This window comes from Anolis sagrei, chromosome 11 (genome assembly GCF_037176765.1).
Source record: "Anolis sagrei isolate rAnoSag1 chromosome 11, rAnoSag1.mat, whole genome shotgun sequence".
In the NCBI taxonomy this organism is placed as follows: Eukaryota; Metazoa; Chordata; class Lepidosauria; order Squamata; family Dactyloidae; genus Anolis; species Anolis sagrei.
Window position 1 is genome coordinate 612,102 of NC_090031.1, and position 22,744 is coordinate 634,845.

Consider the following 22,744-nt stretch of genomic DNA (forward strand, 5'->3'; position numbering starts at 1 on the left):
TATTAGAACAGATACAAGTCCTAGGATCCTAAGAAGCAAAAACCAAAACAGAAGCCAAGAGTTTTCTCTGGTTTCTCAGTGTCTAGTTAATTGTCCTGTTTATGACACAAAAACACAACATGTCACAGCAAATGAGATCGAAATGCTGGACTTTGTATCACAAAACCACAAGTCGAAAATTTCCCAAACATCTAGGACTGTGTGATATTATTATTGTTGTTGTTGTTGTTGTTATTAGAACAGATACAAGTCCTAGGATCCTAAGAAGCAAAAACCAAAACAGAAGCCAAGAGTTTTCTCTGGTTTCTCAGTGTCTAGTTAATTGTCCTGTTTATGACACAAAAACACAACATGTCACAGCAAATGAGATCTATATGCTGGACTTTGTATCACAAAACCACAAGTCGAAAACTTCCCAAACATCTAGGACTGTGTGATATTATTATTGTTGTTGTTGTTGTTGTTGTTATTAGAACAGATACAAGTCCTAGGATCCTAAGAAGCAAAAACCAAAACAGAAGCCAAGAGTTTTCTCTGGTTTCTCAGTGTCTAGTTAATTGTCCTGTTTATAGAGTTAATGAGCACTCAATGTTTTCCGCTTTCAAGAAAACAGAAGCCAGCCTTCCTCCTGCAAAGGCTTCCCTCCCCTTCCTCCATGGCACACATGCATGCTCAGCCGTACGGAGGAGGACAGCCGTTGGCTCAAAGGGAAGGGGAAAATTGGGAACCTGAGCCCCTTGAGCCGGGAGCAGACTGCTGACTCAGAGGCCGGAGCCCAGGTCCCAGTCCCCGGCACGTCACTTGGCAATCCGGCTTGCGCACACAGTCTGAGAACACCAACCCAGCTCCCCAACACTTGTGTTTGGCTTCCTATCAGCAGGGGTCTCGTCCCTCCTTGGAGCTTTTTCCAAAGGTATTTCTCAGTGAAGCGAATTCTCAAGACCGCTCGGATGGAGCCACCCAAGTAATGAGAGGAGAGTAAACACACACACACACACACACACCCCTCTTCCCAATGGAAAGCCCGCCCGTGAGCCCTTTCGGAGGGAGTGGGCCACCACCTGTTCCAAGAGCATTGCTAGGCCGGGGCAAGAGTTCACCGAGTCTATCAATTTATCCTTCACCTCCGCAAGATGAGGGCACTGAGCCACAGCGCAAGCGGTCTTGGAGTTACAGGCGTCTGACTTACTAAAGGCTCCTAGTTAAGAATGGGGATGACACAACAGGAAGGAATCGATCACCCCATCGGAAGGGAAATTCATTCCAGGAAGAGTTATTACCAGGGGGGAAAGGGGTCTCCACCAAAGCTTTCTCACCAATTCTTGTTTCCACAACACGTCAGAGGTTTCAAATGATCATGGGGACGGAAAGTGAAATCTTCTGAACAGGGGCACAGATAGCAAAGCAAACGCCACAGGAGGGTTCACCATTCCCTTTGCTATCCAAAGGGTCAACATGGTCCTTGGACAAAGTGGTTCTTTTTCAAGTGGTCCCTGGTCAAAATGGTCCTTGGACAAAGTGGTCCCTGGTCAAAGTGGTTCGTTTTCAAGTGGTCCCTGGCAATAATGGTCCCTAGACAAAGTGGTCCCTGGTCAAAGTGGTCCTTGGACAAAATGGTCCCTGGTCAAAGTGGTTCCTGGTCACGCTGTCCCTGGTCAAAATGGTCCTTGGACAAAATGGTCCCTGTTCAAAGTGGTTCCTTTTCAAGTGGTCCGTGGTCAAAGTGGCCCCTGGTCAAAATGGTCCCTGATCAAAATAGTCATTGGTCAAAATGGTCCTTGGACAAGATGGTCATTGGTCAAAGTGGTTCCTTTTCAAGTGGTCCCTGGTCAAGTGATCCTTGGTCGAAATGGTACCTGGTCATGTTGTCCCTGGTCAAAATGGTCCTTGGACAAAATGGTCCCTGGTCAAAATGGTTCCTTTTCAAGTGGTCCCTGGTCAAAATGGTCATTGGTCAAAATGGTCCTTGGACAAGATGGTCATTGGTCAAAGTGGTTGAAAAGGAACCACTTTGACCAATTACCATCTTGTCCAAGGACCATTTTGACCAATGACCATTTTGATCAGGGACCACTTTGTCCAAGGACCAGTGGTCCCTGGTCATGTTGTCCCTGGTCACGTCCCTGGTCAAAATGGTCCCTGGTCAAAGTGGTTCCTGGTCAAAATGGTCATTGGTCAAAATGGTCCTGGGACAAGATGGTCCCTGGTCGAAGTGGTTCCTTTTCAAGTGCTCCCTGGTCAAGTGATCCCTGGTCAAAGTGGTCCCTGGTCAAAGTGGTTCCTTTTCAAGTGGTTCCTTTTCAAGTGGTCCCTGGTCAAAATGGTCCTTGGACAAAGTGGTCCCTGATCAAAGTGGTCATTGGTCAAAATGGTCCCTGGTCAAAGTGGTTCCTTTTCAAGTGGTCCTTGGTCAAGTGGTCCCTGGTCAAAATGGTCCTTGGACAAAGTAGTCTCTGATCAAAGTGGTCCCTGGTCAAGTGGCCCCTGATCAAAATAAGGTTGGGAATCACTGAATTCAAGAAAGCCATAAACTCGCTATTAAAGCACCACGAATGACTACAGTAGAAACCAGTGAGTGAAAAGTTTCGGCGCGGCGAGTCTAGCTTGCCTTGAAGTGCAGGAGACGCACACTTTTGCTAACTCTGGGATTTCCTTCAGTGTCAAAATGCTGAGGAGTGCAAAAGGCTCCACTTTTACGACAAGCATCTTACATCTGTTTCCTTTGAATCTCTACAGCGCAGGTAATTACGAGTGGGGATGGCCTTGCCATTGCGGGGGAACTCTCCAGGCGCCCCGGCCTTGTTGTGCGAAGGCAAGAAGAGAAAACCCTCATGTTTACCTTGATAAAGTAGTTTAAAAACCCTAAGAAGTCTGTTCTTAAAAGCAGGGAGGGAAGACATTAAATGCACGCTGTTACCAGAGAGTCGCTGCGGGGACACCGGTGGAGTTCCAGGGGAGAATTAGGATTTCAAAGCCGCTCTGGGCAGTGTGTCAAAATCAATATTAAGCAAAGTTATCTGCACTTTCCAAGTCGGCTCTTTCAAGGAGGATCTATAAAGGAAGGAACGTGCGCAGCCTCTCGAGTCTGAAACATCTGACTCCAAAATACTACCTTCCATGCCTTGCATTCCATTACACACACCTCGCTCTACCGTTTCTCTTAATTTCTTTATGAGTCTGCAGAAGACGATCGCGAGGAAACCTCAAGCGGTATCTCAAGACGAGGCTGAAGGAAGCCATCCGAAGATTGCAGCAGTTATGCCTGGGGGAATCCTTTGTTGGGAGGTGTTATCCAGCCCTGATTGTTTCCTGTCTGGCATTCCCCCGTTTTCTGAGTGTTCCTCTTTATTTAGTGTCCTGATTTTAAAGGGTTTTTTCTTAATACTGGTAGCCAGATTTTGTTCATTTTCATGGTTTCCTTCTTTCTGCTGAAAGCCAGGCTTTGAAGCTACAAGGCCATTCAATGCTAATCAAGGAGGCCAATGACAACATTCACACTTGCTTCAGGCAGACAAGGGTTCTTTCTCTAGTGTAATGAGGTCATAGAATCCTAGAATCAAAGAGTTGGGAGAGACGACTTAAATCAAGATATAGTTTTCTAAGATCTACAGAGACACTCGCTGGAACACCCCAGTAAGTGAGAGTCCAAAAGTGGCAGGCTCAAACCCAGAACCTCAATCCATGGCTGATACTAAATGAGAGACTCCCTCCTGGGCACACAGAAGACTGGGCAACTTGGAAGGTGCTGAACAGACCACAAGATGCAGAGCCAACCTTCGGAAATGGGGCCCCAAAGTAGAGTCCACGACACGCGAGTGTGGAGAAGAGCAAACCACTGACCACCTGCTGCAATGCACCCTGAGCCCTGCCACACGCACAATGGAGGACCTTCTTATAGCAACACCAGAAGCACTCCAAGTGGCCAGTTTCTGGTCAAAGGACATTTAGTACAATGCCAAGTTTTTCAACTCATAGAATCCTAGAATCCTAGAGTTAGAAGAGACCTCCTGGGCCATCATCCAGTCCAACCCCATTCTGCCAAGAAGCAGGAATATTGCCTTCAAATCACCCCTGACAGATGGCCATCCAGCCTCTGTTTCAAAGCTTCCAAAGAAGGAGCCTCCACCACAGAGAGTTCCACTGCTGAACGGCTCTCACAGTCAGGAAGTTCTTCCTCATGTTCAGATGGAATCTCCTCTCTTGTAGTTTGAAGCCATTGTTCCCTTGCGTCCTAGTCTCCAGGGAAGCAGAAAGGAAGCTTGCTCCCTCCTCCTCCCTGTGGCTTCCTCTCACATATTTATACATGGCTATCATGTCTCCTCTCAGCCTTCTCTTCTGAAGGCAAAACATGCCCAGCTCCTTAAGCCTGGAGAAGAGAAGGATGAGAGGTCCTTTGTTGGGAGGTGTTAGGTGGCCCTGATTGTTTCCTGTCTGGAATTCTCCTGTTTTATGAGTGGCAGCAATCAGGCATTGAAGCTGCAAGAGTGGTCCAGCATTTCTGTGTTCTCCAATAATATGCGGTGTCCAGGTTGGTTCATCAGGTGCTCTGCTATGGCTGGTTGAATCAGCCTGCAGTGCTTTTCATGTTCACTGATTCGTGTTTGGGCAATGCTGTGTTTGGTGGTCCCTAGGGGCAGGAAAAGAGATTGGAAGATGGGCTCAAAGCCAACCTTAAGAACTCTGGCATAGACAATGAGAGCTGGGAAGCCCTGGCCCATGAGCGCTCCAGCTGGAGGTCAGCTGTGACCAGCAGTGCTGCAGAATTTGAAGAGGCACGAATGGAGGGCGAAAGAGAGAAACGTGCCAAGAGGAAGGCGCGTCAAGCCAACCCTGACCAGGACCGCCTTCCACCTGGAAACCGATGCGGGAGAAGATGCAGGTCAAGAATAGGGCTCCACAGTCACCTATGGACCCACCCTGGAGGATTGTCCTCCACAGTCACCTATGGACCCACCCTGGAGGGATCGCCTAAATAAGTAAAGTAAGGTCCCTATGTAGATTCCCCCAGGCAGTAAGAAGCCAGACGTTGAAGCTGCAAGGCCATTCAATGCTGATCAAGGTGGCCAATGGCAACATTCATACTTGCCTCAAGCAAACAAGGATTCTTTCTCCCACCCTAGACAATATTCCACAGATATATAAACCTCATTTGCCTAGTTTCCAACAGACCTCACAACCCCTGAGGATGCCTGCCATAGATGCAGGCGAAATGTCAGGAGAGAATGCTTCTGGAACATATTGGCCAGGCAGCCTGGAAAACTCACAGCAACCCAGCAATACGATTCCAGAAAGATGCAAATCATGTCGAACTTAGGGAAAACAATATGATTGGTATCTTTGTAGATCCTATTGCTTTCCATCCCACTCCAACAAATGCTTTATAATAATAATAATAATAATAATAATAATACTTCATTTTTATTTATATTTATAAATTTATATTTATTTATAAATATGCTTTATGCCCTGAGGCTTTAATACCACTTTGTTCTGCATCCAAGGAAGTGGGCTTATGTGTATATCCACGAAAGCTCATGCAAAAATAAAAACCAGTGAGTTGCCTTAAAGGTGCTGTCGCGTTTTTCTTCCCCCTTCCTTTCCCTTTCTTATTCTGCATTATTATGACAATCTTTTAAGGTAGACACCTCAAAATGAAAGAAGATTCAATAGTAATAGTGCGTAGTATGAGGCTTATATCTTGGAAAGTTTGTGCTTCGGAGGCCTTGTCTGCTCAATGCTCCTTTTCCACTTCTCTTTTCTCTTGTTTACATTACAGGCCTCACTTCTGCCTTTCCTTTATTGATTTTGCCATTAAGAAAATAGCAACAGTTATTACAAATTGCACGAAACAAATACCAGGCAGATCACAACAGAGCAAGGCACCATTTCCTGTCCTAAGTTACTCGGGTGACAATACATCTTTACTGCGGGAGTAAAAGGAAGGGTTGAGTGAGTCTACCTTGAGTTGACCAAGTTCACAGGAAAGCTATTCTGGGAAAAGCTGCGCATGTCATAAATGTGTTGCTACAGACTCAAAGCAGTTTGCCTTCTTTTGAAAGGAAAAAAATACAATGCAAGGAGAAGAGAAGGCTAAACGTTTCTGGGCATGCAGGCTTAATTGACGCCTTCTGAATTTGGAAGGTTTCCTTCCTCATTCAAAAACAAACAACTCTAAAATTAACCAACAAGCAGATAAAGCAGGTATGGGGACCGGATGTGGCCCCTGGAGCTCTTTTCTCAGGCCCTCCTCTCTCTCTCTCACCATCCTATCCTTTCACCATCCTATCCTCCCTTCCTTCCTTCCTTCCTTCCTTCCTTCCTTCCCTCTTTCTCCTTCCTTCCTTCCTTTCCTTCCACCCTTTCATCCTTCCTTCCCTCTTTCCTCCCTCTATCTTCTTCCTACCATCTCTTGTTTTTCTTTTGTTCTCTTTCCTTTATCCTTCCCTTCCTTCCTTCCTTCCTTCCACCCTTTCCTTCCTTCCCTCCATCTCTCTCTCTTTCTCCTTCCTTCCCTTTTGTCTTTTCTCTCTCCCTCTATTCACTTCCACCCTTCATTCCATCCTTCTCTTTCTCCCTCCCTCCCAACTCTTTTTCCTTCCTCCTTCCCTACCTCTTTCTCCCTCCTTCCTTCCTTCCCTGCCACCCTTTCATCCTTCCTTCCCTCTTTCCTCCCTCTATCTCCTTCCTACCATCTCTTTTGTTTTTCTTTTGTTCTCTTTCCTTTATCCTTCCCTTCCTTCCTTCCACCCTTTCCTTCCTTCCCTCCATCTCTCTCTCTCTTTCTCCTTCCTTCCCTTTTGTCTTTTCTCTCTCCCTCTATTCACTTCCACCCTTCATTCCATCCTTCTCTCTCTCCCTCCCTCCCAACTCTTTTTCCTTCCTCCTTCCCTACCTCTTTCTCCCTCCTTCCTTCCTTCCCTTCCACCCTTTCATCCTTCCTTCCCTTTCCTCCCTCTATCCCTCTTTCTCCTTCCGTCCTTCCCTCCCTTTTGTCTTTCCTTCGTTCTCTCTTTCCTTTATCCTTCCCTTTCTTCCTTCCTTCCACCCTTTTATCTTTCTTTCCCTCCCTCCATCCCCCTCTCTCTTTCTCCTTCCTTCCCTTTTTATCTTTTCTCTCTCCCTCCATTCACTTCCATCCTTCTTTCTCCCTCCCTCCCTTCCAGCTTTTTCCTTCCTCCTTCCCTACCTCCCTTCCTTTCCTTCCTCTTTCTCCCTCCCTCCTTCCTTCTTTCTTTCTTTTCTCCTCCTTCCCTCTTTCTCCTTCCTTCCTTCTATCCATTCCTTCTGTCTTTCCGACCTCCCTTACCTGCCTCTTTCTTTCTCCCTCCTTCATTCTTTCCTTATCTCCTCCTTCCCTCTCTTTTTCCTTCCCTCCTTCCTTCTTTCCTTCCTTCCTTCTATCCATCCCTCTTGTCTTTCTTCCCTCCCTTCCTTACCTGCCTCTCTCTCCCTCATTCATTCACTCCTTCCTTCTTTCCTCCTCCTTCCATCTTTCTCCTTCCTTCCTTCCTTCTATCCATCCCATTTCTCTTTCCTCCCTCTCTTCCTTATCTGTCTTTCTCCCTCCCTCCTTATTTCATTCTTTCCTTCTTTTCTCCTCCTTTCCTCTTTCTCCTTCCTTCCATCCATCCATCCCTTTTGTCTTTCCTCCTTTAAAAACTGTGGTAGAGACACCGAGAACAGGGAAGCCCTGTTGAGTGCTATAACTGGAGGTCAGCTGTGTGCTCTAACTGGAGGTCAGCTGTGACCAGCAGTGCTGCAGAATTGGAAGAGGCACGAATGGAGGGCGAAAGGAAGAACCATGCCAAGACGAAGAAGGCACATCAAGCCAACCCTGACCGAAACATGCGGATCAAGAATAGGGCTGCACAGCCACCTATGGACCCACTGCCAAGACACTACCCTTGGAGGACCATCATCCTTTGGCTATGATGGATCGTCTAAGTAAGTAATTAAGTAAGTAAGGAGTTTATCAGGTCTGCCTTAGACTCCAAACAAACAAAACGAAGGCATCTGGCCGAGCTGCCTGTCTGCACGGCGGCGTGCACTGTGCGACTTCTCCTGGATCCGTTGCTCCAAACTAATTCTCCCTCCACGAGTTGGCGGTCCACAGACTCCCTGCAAAGTTTCCATTTATCATTGAAAGTTTCCACACCACTTTGATTTACAAAATGCTTTCCAGCTCTCGTGTCATATGTTTATTTTCATAACACCCCCGGGAAGGAGATTAGGCCGAGGGGCAGCCACTTCCTGAAGACCACACAGCAAGGTCCAAAAATGAGGAGGGATCTGAACACAGGAAACGCGCATCTGACCCCATCGCTTTACCCACTTGCCCAGATGTGCGACCCACTCTCCTTCATCCAGAGAGCACTGTGGACTCAAACAATGACAGATCTGGACCGAACATGGCACACTGACCCAACATGGCCAACCTTGCATACTGCCGGGGTTTAGGGAGGATTGACCCACGTTTTTGGGAGTAGTAGTTCACCCACATCCTCATACATTTCTTAATGGGAACATTAATAAACAAAAGGAAATATATACTTTTTTCTAATAAATAGCACTGCCTCTCTCCAGCCTCACACGCTCTCCATGTGCTGAGCACGTCTGCTCTCCCTTCCTCCTCTTTTACTAATAAATAGCATTACAAATTGCCGAAGCTGTTTCTGCTCTTCCTTCTGAAGTTGCTGGGCCACTCTCAGTCCCACACTGAGCGGACACTTTTCCCCCTTCCTTGATGGGACTTGTGAGCCTCTCTCCAGCCTCACACGCTCTCCATGTGCTGAGCATGCCTGCTCTCCCTTCCTCTCCTCTTTTTCTAATAAGTAGCATTACAAATTACCTAAGCTGTTTCTGCTCTTCCTCTTGATGCTGCTGGGCCACTCTCAGTCCCACACTGAGCAGACGCTTTTCCCCCTTCCTTGAAGGAATTTGTGAGTCTCCCTCCAGCCTCACACGCTCTCCATGTGCTGAGCACGTCTGCTCTCCCTTCCTCCTCTTTTACTAATAAATAGCATTACAAATTGCCGAAGCTGTTTCTGCTCTTCCTTCTGAAGTTGCTGGGCCACTCTCAGTCCCACACTGAGCGGACACTTTCCCCCCTTCCTTGAAAGGACTTGTGAGCCGCTCTACAGCCTCACACGCTCTCCATGTGCCAAGCATGCCTGCTCTCCCTTCCTCCTCTTTTTCTAATAAGTAGCACTACAAATTACCTAAGCTGTTTCTGCTCTTCCTTCTGAAGTTGCTGGGCCACTCTCAGTCCCACACTGAGCAGACGCTTTTCCCCCTTCCTTGAAGGAATTTGTGAGTCTCCCTCCAGCCTCACACGCTCTCCATGTGCTGAGCACACCTGCTCTCCCTTCCTCCTCTTTTTCTAATAAATAGCATTACAAATTGCAGAAGCTGTTTCTGCACTTCCTTCTGAAGCTGCTGGGCCACTCTCAGTCCCACACTGAGCGGATGTTTCCCCCCCCCCTTCCTTGAAGGGATTTGTGAGTCTCCCTCCAGTCTCACACGCTCTCCCTCGCTCTCCATGTGCTGAGCACACCTGCTCTCCCTTCCTCCTCTTTTTCTAACAAATAGCATTACAAATCACCTAAGCTGTTTCTGCTCTTCCTCCTGATGCTGCTGGGCCACTCTCAGTCCCACACTGAGCGGATGTTTCCCCCCCCCCCCTTCCTTGAAGGGATTTGTGAGTCTCCCTCCAGTCTCACACGCTCTCCCTCGCTCTCCATGTGCTGAGCACACCTGCTCTCCCTTCCTCCTCTTTTTCTAATAAGTAGCATTACAAATCACCTAAGCTGTTTCTGCTCTTCCTCCTGATGCTGCTGGGCCACTCTCAGTCCCACACTGAGCGGATGTTTCCCCCCCCCCCCTTCCTTGAAGGGATTTGTGAGTCTCCCTCCAGTCTCACACGCTCTCCCTCGCTCTCCATGTGCTGAGCACACCTGCTCTCCCTTCCTCCTCTTTTTCTAACAAATAGCATTACAAATCACCTAAGCTGTTTCTGCTCTTCCTCCTGATGCTGCTGGGCCACTCTCAGTCCCACACTGAGCGGATGTTTCCCCCCCCCCTTCCTTGAAGGGATTTGTGAGTCTCCCTCCAGTCTCACACGCTCTCCCTCGCTCTCCATGTGCTGAGCACACCTGCTCTCCCTTCCTCCTCTTTTTCTAATAAGTAGCATTACAAATCACCTAAGCTGTTTCTGCTCTTCCTCCTGATGCTGCTGGGCCACTCTCAGTCCCACACTGAGCGGATGTTTCCCCCCCCCCCTTCCTTGAAGGGATTTGTGAGTCTCCCTCCAGTCTCACACGCTCTCCCTCGCTCTCCATGTGCTGAGCACACCTGCTCTCCCTTCCTCCTCTTTTTCTAATAAGTAGCATTACAAATCACCTAAGCTGTTTCTGCTCTTCCTCCTGATGCTGCTGGGCCACTCTCAGTCCCACACTGAGCGGATGTTTCCCCCCCCCCTTCCTTGAAGGGATTTGTGAGTCTCCCTCCAGTCTCACACGCTCTCCCTCGCTCTCCATGTGCTGAGCACACCTGCTCTCCCTTCCTCCTCTTTTTCTAATAAGTAGCATTACAAATCACCTAAGCTGTTTCTGCTCTTCCTCCTGATGCTGCTGGGCCACTCTCAGTCCCACACTGAGCGGATGTTTCCCCCCCCCCTTCCTTGAAGGGATTTGTGAGTCTCCCTCCAGTCTCACACGCTCTCCCTCGCTCTCCATGTGCTGAGCACACCTGCTCTCCCTTCCTCCTCTTTTTCTAACAAATAGCATTACAAATCACCTAAGCTGTTTCTGCTCTTCCTCCTGATGCTGCTGGGCCACTCTCAGTCCCACACTGAGCGGATGTTTCCCCCCCCCCCCCTTCCTTGAAGGGATTTGTGAGTCTCCCTCCAGTCTCACACGCTCTCCCTCGCTCTCCATGTGCTGAGCACACCTGCTCTCCCTTCCTCCTCTTTTTCTAATAAGTAGCATTACAAATCACCTAAGCTGTTTCTGCTCTTCCTCCTGATGCTGCTGGGCCACTCTCAGTCCCACACTGAGCGGATGTTTCCCCCCCCCCTTCCTTGAAGGGATTTGTGAGTCTCCCTCCAGTCTCACACGCTCTCCCTCGCTCTCCATGTGCTGAGCACACCTGCTCTCCCTTCCTCCTCTTTTTCTAATAAGTAGCATTACAAATCACCTAAGCTGTTTCTGCTCTTCCTCCTGATGCTGCTGGGCCACTCTCAGTCCCACACTGAGCGGATGTTTCCCCCCCCCCCCTCCTTGAAGGGATTTGTGAGTCTCCCTCCAGTCTCACACGCTCTCCCTCCCTCTCCATGTGCTGAGCACGCCTGCTCTCCCTTCTCCCACTTTTTCTAATAAATAGCATTACAAATTACCAAAGCTGTTTCTGCTCCTCCTCCTGATGTTGCTGGGACACTCTTAGGCCCACACTGAGTAGATGCTTTTCCCCCTTCCTTGAAGGGATTTGTGAGCCTCTCTCCAGCCTCACACGCTCTCCATGTGCTGAGCACGCCTGCTCTCCCTTTCTCCTCTTTTTCTAATAAATAGCATTACAAATTACCTAAGCTGTTTCTGCTCTTCCTCCTGATGCTGCTGAGCCACTCTCAGTCCCACACTGAGCGGATGCTTTCCCCCCTTCCTTGAAGGGATTTGTGAGTCTCCCTCCAGTCTCACGCGCTCTCCCTCGCTCTCCATGTGCCGGGCACACCTGCTCTCCCCTCTCCCACTTTTTCTAATAAATAGCATTACAAATTACCTAAGCTGCTTCTTCTCCTCTTTCCGATGCTGCTGGGCCACTTTCTGTCCCACATAGAGTAGGCGCTTTCCCCCCTTCCTTGAATGGATTTGTGAGTCTCCCTCCAGCCTCATGCGCTCTCCCTCACTCTCCATGTGCCTCTCCTCCCCCACTTTTTCTAATAAACAGCATTACAAATTACCTAAACTTTCTCTGCTTCTCTTTCTTCTGCTGCCGGGCCACTCTCAGTCCCACATTGAGTGGGCGCTTTCCCCCCCTTCCTTGAATGGATTTGTGAGTCTCCCTCCAGCCTCATGCGCTCTCCCTCACTCTCCATGTGCCTCTCCTCCCCCAATTTTTCTAATAAACAGCATTACAAATTGCCTAAACTTTTTCGGCTCCTCTTTCCGCTGCTGCCAGGCCACTCTCAGTCCCACATTGAGTGGGCGCTTTTCCCCTTCCTTGAATGGATTTGTGAGTCTCCCTCCAGCCTCACGCACTCTCCCTCGCTCTCCATGTGCCTCCCCTCCCCACTTTATTTTTTCTAATAAACAGCATTACAAAATACCTAAACTTTCTCTGCTCCTCTTTCTTCTGCTGCCGGGCCACTCTCAGTCCCACATTGAGAGGGCGCTTTCCCCCCTTCCTTGAAGGGACTTGTGAGCCTCCCTCCAGCCTCACACACTCTTCTTTGCTCGCGCATATGCACCACACTGCCATGTGCCGAGCACACCTGCTCTCCCCTCCCCGCTTGTAGTCTCAGAAACAGCCAGCAAATCACATTGGAGGAAGGTTTTTTGGTGGAAGAGAAGGACAGGCAGAGAGATATTCAGCCTTCTCTGCCAAAGGAGTTCCCAAGGCCATCAGAAATATTATCTAGGTGAGAAATGCAAAAGTGTACCATTCACCACTACCTGGAAGGCCACATGATTCCCTCCCCTGTTTTCGATGCACGATTCTCACATCACCAGGATGTGAGAATCTTCTTGATGAGAGGTGGCCAAGGCTTTAGAGAACTTGCTTGGGTGGATAAGCCATGGATCATCTCCATAACACATGCAACACAGGAGATCCCCAGGTCACACTTCAGCAATGCCAGTTGCAAAGATCTCAGAGGAAAAAGGGAAGTTGGAGAGCCGCTGCCATTTAGAGCAGACAATACTGAGTCGGTGCTCTGATTACAGGAAAGGCAGACACATATGTTCAAATATTTAAGTGTTCATAGTTAAGATTCCTGTATAGGCACTTAGTAGGCACACAAGAGAAGGGGCTTTTCGTAAATCAAGGTCCAAAAAAAGGATTCTAGAGCATATTCGTAGTTCATCCCTGGAATGAAGAGAACGGCACCGAAAAGGCCCACGCAGCTCTGACTAAGACGAAGGGGAAGTCAATGGGATACAGTTCCAAGGTGCGTGAGAGTGTGTGTGACAAAACAATTGCACCAGGTATGCATTTCTTGCCAGAACCTGGCCACGCTTTACTCCAAGCCTGTGACTCAATCGTCCGACAACAAGTTCACCAACTTTAGGCAAGAAGAAAGCAAGAGTGGCAAACCCCCAGGATTATGCCAACCCCACTGGAGATTGTGTGCCCCAAAATACACCCCAGCTCTGTCCACAACCCTAGCTCAGCCCCCTCTCTCTAAACCAGTGGTTCCCAACCTGTGGTTCGTGGACTGCCAGTGGTCCACAAGAACTAAAATATGGTCTGCGGCCTCACCATTACTACTTCCACCCTTCCTTCCATCCATCCTTCTCTTCCTCCCTCTGTTCTCTTTTTCCTTCCTCCTTCCCTCCCTCCTTTCCTTACCTGCCTCTTTCTCCCTCCTTCCTTCTTTCCTCCTCCACTCTCTTTCTCCTTCCTTCCTTCCTTCCTTCTACCCATCCCTTTTGTCTTTCCTCCCTCCCTTCCTTGCCTGCCTCTTTCTCCCTCACTCACTCTATTCTTTCCTTCTTTCCTCCTCCTTCCCTCTCTTTCTCCTTCCTTCCTTCCACCCATCCATCCCTTTTGTCTTTGCTCCTTAAAAACTGTGGCAGAGACACTAAGAACTGGGAAGTCCTGGCCCTTGAGCACTCTAACTGGAGGTCAGCTGTGACCAGCAGTGCTGCAGAATTCAAAGAGGAACTAACGGAAGGCGAAAGGGAGAAACGAGAGCGTCTGGTCTTGCAAAGCCCTCTTATAGTGCCGAAGTTTATTAAATATGGTATTCTGTGGGCGAGCAGATGGCGACTACTGGGTGGCATATGTCCTGTAGCAGAAACTTGAGCTGATGTGGTCTACCCAATGCAGTTTTCTGAATCAGCACCCCAAATAACCAAACCTAATCTAAAGTTGACCAAAAACTGATTCGTAAGCTTTTTGGTACTAATGCTGGAGAGTGGTCCCTGTGGAAGAGCAGACTACGGGATGGCATATGTTCTGTATCAGAAACTAGAGCCGATGTGGTCTATCACAGGCAATTTTCAAAACCAGCACCCCAAATAACCAAACCCAATCTTACATTGACCAAAAACCGATTCATAACCCTTTTGGTACTTATGTTGGAGAGTGGTCCCTGGTTTTCTCTGGCCGAGCAGATGGCGACTACTGGATGGCATGTGTTCTGTATTAGAAACTGGAGCTGATGTGGTCTATCCAATGCAATTTTCTGAATCAGCACCCCAAATAACCAAACCAAATCTAAAGTTGACCAAAAACTGATTCGTAACCTTTTTGGTACTAATGTTGGAGAGGGCAGCAGAACACCAACCTGACTCCCTGTTCTTTAGAACATCTTTTCATATACACTGCCATATAACCCAGTTCAAAGCAAAGCATGTGGATTATCTGCTTTGATAATCTTTGTTATATGGCAGCGTGGAAGGGCCCTGAGTCTACGCTGCCGTATAACACAGTTCAAAGCAGATCATGTGCTTTGTTTGCTTTGATATTCTGGGTTATATGGCAGCATAGAAGGGGCAACTAGACAACTAGGCCCATTACACACAGCTATATAAAATCCACAAGATCTGCTTTGAACTGGATTATATGTCCATGTAGACTGAGGGACCTTCTCACAGCCATGTATTCATTTATATGCCCATCCCCCTCCAAACACCCCACCTTGCCATGCTCAGCACTTTTTAATTTGAATTATTACATTTGGCCCGGCCATTGTTTTTAATTGCGTCATTAGATGTTGTTAATGTTATTGCTTTGTTTTTTTGTTTTTTTGAGTTATTGTGTTGTTGTTGCTGCTGCTGTTTTTATTGTTGTATTTGGGCTCGGCCAAGCCACATTATTATTATTATTATTATTATTATTATTTACGGCATTTATATGCCACCCTTCTCACCCCGAAGGGGACTCAGAGTGGCTTACTATATATATATATAGCATAGTACAATATAAGTATTATATATTACTATATTGTACTATACCATTATATTGCTACAATATTAGTAATATTACATGTAATATAAAACCTATAATTATAATATTGTATTATGTAACCCTGAAAATCAAGGCACAATGTCCACAATGCCTGCTTTGAACTGGATTATACATGTGTGTAGACTCAGGGGCCTTCATCATAGGCATCTAACCCTGGAAATCAAGGTAGATCGTCCACAATGCCTGCTTTGAACTGGATTATACATGTGTGTAGACTCGGGGACCTTCATCACAAGCATCTAACTCTGGAAATCAAGGCACAATGTCCACAATGCCTGCTTTGAACTGGGTTATACATGTGTGTAGACTCAGGGCCCTTCATCACAGGCATGTAAACCGGGAAATCAAGGATTGGCGAAAGGGGAAGAGTTACCTGAGTCCAGACTGGCATTTAACCCAGTTTTACATAACTCACCTGGAAATGACACCATGCCAGATTTGATCAGTTCCCATTCTGACGTTGGAGAGATTAACAATGTCATGGATTCAGCCATTGGATATAACGACTGCATCCCTGTGTCAGGTGGCTGTTCCATTGTAACTGTAATGTGGATGGGATACAGCTGTGTGGAGGGGGCCCAAAGGGAGACCCAGGGCGCCCCAAAGGAGTAAACAATCAACATCCATTGGCATTCCTGACTCAGGGCCCTTCAACACAGCCATGCAACCCAGAATCATAGAATCAAAGAGTTGGAAGAGACCTCCTGGGCCCTCATCCAGTCCAACCCCATTCTGCCAAAAAGCAGGAATATTGCATTCAAAGCACCCCTGACAGATGGCCATCCAGCCTCTGCTTAAAAGCTTCCAAAGAAGGAGCTTCCACCACACTCCCTCCGGGGCAGAGAGTTCCACTGCTGAACGGCTCTCACAGCCAGGAAGTTCTTCCTCATGTTCAGATGGAATCTCCTCTCTTGTAGTTTGAAGCCATTGTCCCATTGCGTCCTAGTCTCCAAGGAAGCAGAAAACAAGCTTGCTCCCTCCTCCTCCCTGTGGCTTCCTCTCACACATTTATACATGGCCCTCATCATGTCTCCTCTCAGCCTTCTCTTCTTCAGGCTAAACATGCCCAGTTCCCTAAGCCGCTCCTCATAGGGCTTGTTCTCCAGACCCTGGATCATTTGAGTCTGCCTCCTCCTCTGGACACATTCCAGCTTAGAGTCAAGATCTCTCTTGAATTGTGGTGCCCAGAATTGGACACAATATTCCAGGTAAAGTGGTCTAACCAAAGCAGAATAGAGGGGTAGCAGGAGGCCTGCTTTGAACTGAGTTACCTGAGTCCAGACTGGCGTGTAACCCAGTTCCATGTGGAAGGGATACAGGTGTGTGGAGGGGGCCCAAAGGGAGACCCAAAGAAGTAAACAATCCCCCTCCATTGGCATTCCTGAGGGCGGGGGTGTCCTTGGGGGAGGGAGGGAAGGAGGAAGACCCGCCCCCCTCAGAGGGGGGAATGATTGACAGCGAGGGTTTAAAGGGGAGGGGGGGCTTTGGAGTGAGGGGAACTCAAGGGAGGGAGGGAGTTGAGGTGAAGAAAGAAGCCGAGGCCTAAGAGGCCAGGCCTGCCTTACCTGCCCGGAGAGGCCTGGCTGAGAGAGAGAGAGAGAGGCCCAGGCGCGCTCCCTTCCACTCTCTGTCTCTGAGGGGGAAACTCCAGGCCCAGGCGCGCCCCCGAGGCACGCCCCCGCCGCCGCGCGCCCCCGCCCCCTTCCGGGCAAGAGCCAGCAGCACTCCAAACTCTCTTCTCACAGGGAGCGTGCGCGCTCGCGAGAGAGAGAGAGGAGAAGGCGTGCGTGCGCCGTGCGTGCGCGCTCCCGACCCTCGCTAAGAAGCTTGCCACGCAGGCCGCTCCTTGCTAGCCCCGCCCCCTACTTTCCGCTCCTGTCTCAGAACTCAAGCGTTTCTCTCTCTCTATCGCGCATGCGTGAGAGGAAAAAGACGGCTTCGTCGTGGCCCCGCCCCTTCTCGTTTCCCTCCAAGACTGACACACATTCTCTCTCTCGCATGTGCGCATGCGTCTGAGAAAGAAGGAGTCAGGGAAATGAAGGGAAATGGGGCGTGGTTTCCTTGTGGTCCCGCCCCTTCTCGTTTCCCTCCAAGAGTAACACACATTCTCTCGCGTGTGCGCATGCGTCTGAGAAAGAGGGAGTCTGGATTAGAAAAAGGAAATGAAGGGGAGAAAGGGGGCGTGGTCTCCTTGTGGCCCCGCCCCTTCTCGTTTCCCTCCAAGAGTAACACACATTCTCTCGCGTGTGCGCATGCGTCTGAGAAGGAAGGAGTCAGGGAAATGAAGGGAAAGGGGGCGTGGTTTCTTTGTGGCCCCGCCCCTTCTCGTTTCCCTCTAAAACTGACACTCTCTCGCGTGTGCGCATGCGTCTGAGAAGGAAGGAGTCAGGGAAATGAAGGGACGGGGGCGTGGTTTCTTTGTGGCCCCGCCCCTTCTCGTTTCCCTCTAAAACTGACACTCTCTCGCGTGTGCGCATGCGTCTGAGAAGGAAGGAGTCAGAGAAATGAAGGGAAAGGGGGCGTGGTTTCTTTGTGGCCCCGCCCCTTCTCGTTTCCCTCCAAGATTGATACACACACGCGTGTGCGCATGCGTCTGAGAAGGAAGGCTTCTGGATTAGAAAAGGGAAATGAAGGGGAGAGAGGGGGCGTGGTCTCCTTGTGGCCCCGCCCCTTCTCGTTTTACCTCTATTCGTTCCTGTCAAAAAAGACACTCTCTGGAGCGCGCATGCGCATGGGAAGGAAGGCGTCAGTTTGGTATAATTTTAAGGAGGCGTGGCTTCGCTGGTGGCCCCGCCCCCTTCTTATCCTTTCTCTCCGTTCCCGTCTAAAAGAGAGGCTGACTCGCGCATGCGCGTGAGGATAGGAAGGCGGAGCCGGATTGGAGAAATGAGGGGAGGGTGTGGGGCGTGGCTTCGGGAGTGGGCGTGGCTTATTAATGGGTCTGTTGGAAACTAGGCAAGATGCCCAGAAGGGCAGGAAGCACCCAGGCTTTGAAGCTGCAAGGGCATTCAATGCTAATTTTTTTATTATTATTATTTTATTATTTCACCTTGTCCATTTGGCCTGCCCATCTTGTTCGATTTTATTTTGTGTGAATTTGCTTTATTATTTTACTTTGCTGTTGTAATCTGGTCCATTTAGTTTTCCTGGCAAGGATACTGGGGTGGTTTGCCATTGCCTTCCGCAGGGATCACGCTTGGTCTGACCTCTCTGCCACGACCGTCCCGTCTTGGGTGGCCCTTCACGGTTTCGCTCATGACATCATTGAGGTGCTCAAGCTCCAGCGCCACAACAAGGCGGTGATCCTTATTTCTCATCATGCCAGGAAGGGAATGCTCAAGATCCTGCAAGGAAGACTCCAGCCAGACATGGAGCGAGAGAGTGGCCAGATGTTCAAGCTGGGTTTAGAAAAGGCAGAGGAACCAGAGACCAGAGTGCCAATATCCGGATGCTAGAGAATGGAGGAAGGCAGGGAGTTTCAGAAAAACATCTATTTCTGCTTCATTGACTCTTCTAAAGCCTTGGACTGTGTGAATGATCATCATAAATGGTGGCAAGTTCTTGGTGGGATGGGCATCCCAAGCCCCCTTCCCTCTCTCCTGAGGAATCTGTCCAAGGACCAAGGAGCCGCAGTCAGAACTGACCACGGAACAGGAGACGGGTTCCAGATTGGGAAAGGCGTCCGGCAAGGCTGCATCCTCTCACCCAACCTTTTTAACGTGTATGCAGAACACATCATGCGAGGATGTGCGGGGCTGGATGAATGCAAAGCTGGGGTGAAAATGGCTGGAAGAAACATGAACAACCTCAGATATGCAGATGACACCACTCTGATGGCCGAAAGCGAGGAGGAGCTGAGGAGCCTTCTCATCAAGGGGAAAGAAGAAAGCGCAAAAGCCGGGTTGCAGCTAAACGTCAAAAAAACCAAGATGATGGCAACAAGAATGATTGACAACTGGGAAATAGAGGGAGAAAACGTGGAGGCCGTGACAGGGTTTGTATTTCTAGGCGCAAAGATGAGTGCAGACGCAGACTGTGGCCAGGACATCAGAAGACGCTTCCTTCTTGGGAGGAGAGCAATGTCCAATCTCGATAAAATAGTCAAGAGCAGAGACATCAGACTGGCAACCAAGATCCATTGCCTAGTCAAAGCCATGGTCTTCCCTGTAGTAGTCACCTACGGATGTGAGAGCTGGACCTTAGGGAAGGCTGAGCCAAGGAAGAGAGATGCTTTTGAGCTGTGGTGTTGGAGGAAAGTTCCGAGAGTGCCTTGGACTGCGAGAAGATCCAACCAGTCCATCCTCCAGGAAAGAAAGCCCGGCTGCTCATTGGAGGGAAGGAGACTAGAGGGAAAGCGGAAGTCCTTTGAAGGCCACCTCATGAGGAGACAGGAAAGCCTAGAGAAGACAATTATGCTGGGGAAAGTGGAAGGCAAAAGGAAGAGGGGCCGACCAAGGGCAAGATGGATGGATGGCATCCTTGAAGTGACTGGACTGACCTTGAAGGAGCTGGGGGTGGTGACGGCCAACAGGGAGCTCTGGCGTGGGCTGGTCCACGAGGTCACGAAGAGTCGGAGACGACTGAACGAATGAACAACAACAACAATTGTAATTATCTTCCGATGTAATTTTCTTTCTGTATTCTGTATTTTATTGTGTTGTATTGCATTTTTGGGCTTGGCCTCATGTTAGCTGCCCCGAGTCCCCATTGGGGAGATGATGGCGAGGTATAAATAAAGATTATTATTATTATTATTATTATTATAAAACCCCTGTGCCGGCAGGACTGAAGAGTGACAGGTCGCAGGTTTGAATCCAGGGAGAGGTGGATGAGCTCCCTCTATTAGCTCCAGCTCCTCATGCAAAGGGGACATGAGAGAAGCCTCCCACAAGGATGATAAAAACACCAAATCATCCAGGCAATGTCCCCTGGGCAACATCCTTGCAGACAGTCAATTCTCTCACAACGGGAGCGACTTGCAGTTTCTCAAGTTGCTCCTGACATGACCAAAAAATATTATTATTATTATTATTATTATTATTATTATTATTATTATCAAGGTGACCAGCTGCACCATTCAAACGTGCCTCCAACAGACAAGAGTCCTTTCTCCCACCCTGGACATCATTCCAAAGGTATATAAGTCCAACTTGACCATTTTCTGACAAACCCCTCAACCTCTGAGGATGCCTGCCATAGATGTGGGAGAAACGTCAGGAGAGAATGTTTCCAAAACATGGAAAGGCAGCCCAGAAAACCTACAACTACCCAGTGAAACCTTATGAAGTCAATACGGACTTTAGGAGGGTCTCCCCAGTAAGAGAGACCTCTAGGACCGCACCAAAGAGAGTCCCTTGTACTTGGCAAGCCGTCAGAGAAGCCTAATTCCAGTAATTTTATTGATATTAATAATTGAAATGAGACTCTTGCCAAGGCGAAGAAGAGGCATCGAGGTTTAATGAGCGATTCAGCTGAAGCGGATGCCATTGCAGTGATCATTCACATGCAAGCATACCAGTACATTGATCAGAGGCATTGTTGTTGTTGTTCATTTGTTCAGTCGTCTCCGACTCTTTGTGACCTCATGGACCAGCCCACGCCAGAGCTCCCTGTCGGCCGTCACCACCCCCAGCTCCCTCAAGGTCAGTCCAGTCACTTCAAGGATGCCATCCATCCGTCTTGCCCTTGGTCGGCCCCTCTTCCTTTTGCCTTCCACTTTCCCCAGCATCATTGTCTTCTCTAGGCTTTGCTGTCTCCTCATGATGTGGCATTCAAAGGACTTCCGCTTTGTCTCTAGTATCTTTCCCTCCAGTGAGCAGCCGGGCTTTCTTTCCTGGAGGATGGACTGGTTGGATCTTCTCGCAGTCCAAGGCACTCTCAGGACTTTCCTCCAACACCACAGCTCAAAAGCATCTCTCTTCCTTCGCTCGGCCTTCCCGAAGGTCCAGCTCTCACATCCGTAGGTGACTACTACAGGGAAGACCATGGCTTTGACTAGGCAATGGATCTTGGTTGCCAGTCTGATGTCTCTACTCTTCACTCTTTGATCGAGACTGGACATTGCTCTCCTCCCAAGAAGGAAGCATCTTCTGATTTCCTGGCCACAGTCTGCATCTGCACTCATCTTTGCGCCTAGAAATACAGAGTCTGTCACGGCCTCCACGGTTTCTCCCTCTATTTCCCAGTTGTCAATCATTCTTGTTGCCATAATCTTGGTTTTTTTTTTTGACGTTTAGCTGCAACCCGGCTTTTGCGCTTTCTTCTTTCACCTTGATTAGAAGGCTCCTCAGCTCCTCCTCGCTTTCGGCCATCAGGGTGGTGTCATCTGCATATCTGAGGTTGTGCATGTTTCTTCCAGCCATTTTCACCCCAGCCTTGCATTCGTCAAGCCCCGCACATCCTCGCATGGTGTGTTCTGCATACACGTTAAAAAGGTTGGGTGAGAGTCTGCAGCCTTGCCGTACGCCTTTCCCAATCTTGAACCCGTCTCCTGTTCCGTGGTCAGTTCTGACTGTTGCTACTTGGTCCTTGTCCAGATTCCTCAGGAGAGAGGGAAGGGGGCTTGGGATGCCCATCCCACCAAGAACTTGCCACAGTTTATTATGATCCACACAGTCCAAGGCTTTAGAAGAGTCAATGAAGCAGAAGAAGATGTTTTTCTGAAACTCCCTGCTTTCCTCCATTCTCCAGCACCCGGATATTGGCAATTTGGTCTCTCGTTCCTCTGCCTTTTCTAAACCCAGCTTGAACATCTGGCCACTCTCGCTCCATGTCTGGCTGGAGTCTTCTTCCTTGCAGGATCTTGAGCATGATGAGAAATAAGGGCCACTGTACGGAAGTTTGCGCAGTCTTTCGCATTTCCCTTTTTTGGTATGGGGATATAGGTTGATTTTTTCCAGTCTGATGGCCATTCTTGTGTTTTCCATATTTGCTGGCAAATGGCATGCATCACCTTGACAGCATCCTCTTTCAAGATTTTTAACAGTTCAGCGGGGATCCCGTCGTCTCCTGCTGCCTTGTTGTTAGCAGTGCTTCTTAAGGCCCATTCCACCTCACTCCTCAGGATGTCTGGTTCTAATTCATTCACCACAATTCACCACAGTCTGATGACCCCCTCCTAAAGTCAAATAGTAACTCCAGGTCCCATTGTTCAGGTGTGAGTTCCAAGTAAATAGGTGTTTGTGTGATTCCTGATTGCCTTTCCAGCCCAGCGGGCCGCTCCCTGATCAGCCTCCCAAAGGGCAAAAGAGTTCATGGCTGGGTCAGACTTGGGAAGGAAATACATAGAAGGAAAGTATAAAGAAATTGTAGGAAATTCATCTCAATCACCCCTTCTCCATCCCACCCACCAGAGACATTTAATAAAGAAATTATTTCCAAGCAATGTGAGTCCATAGTTCATTTTGAGGGAAGTTCATGAGCGGGAAGGATGTCCTTGTGAGTCCAAAACATTGGACAGAGCGGCCACGCTGGGATCGAAGCTGGTCCCTGGGAAACTACAACTCTCATGAAGAGCAGAAGTCCCAAGATCCAGCCGTTCCCCAAAAGCCTTGTGGGGTCC

The 22,744-nt window shown here is 48.8% G+C and overlaps 1 protein-coding gene across 2 annotated transcripts in view; it reads right to left on the reverse strand.

Moving 5' to 3' along the window:
- The window catches only part of NEK6 (NIMA related kinase 6), a 135,595-nt gene extending 118,722 nt beyond the window's left edge, over positions 1-16,873 (reverse strand). Inside the window, exon 1 of one of the 2 annotated variants that reach the window (XM_067471738.1) lies at positions 16,749-16,873. The gene's annotated coding sequence lies outside the window, so the exon portion shown is untranslated. Of the gene's footprint in view, positions 1-16,454; positions 16,477-16,748 lie in introns of those variants that run through there. The other variant, XM_067471737.1, reaches the window with a different exon arrangement.
- Positions 16,874-22,744: the final 5,871 nt, after the last annotated feature.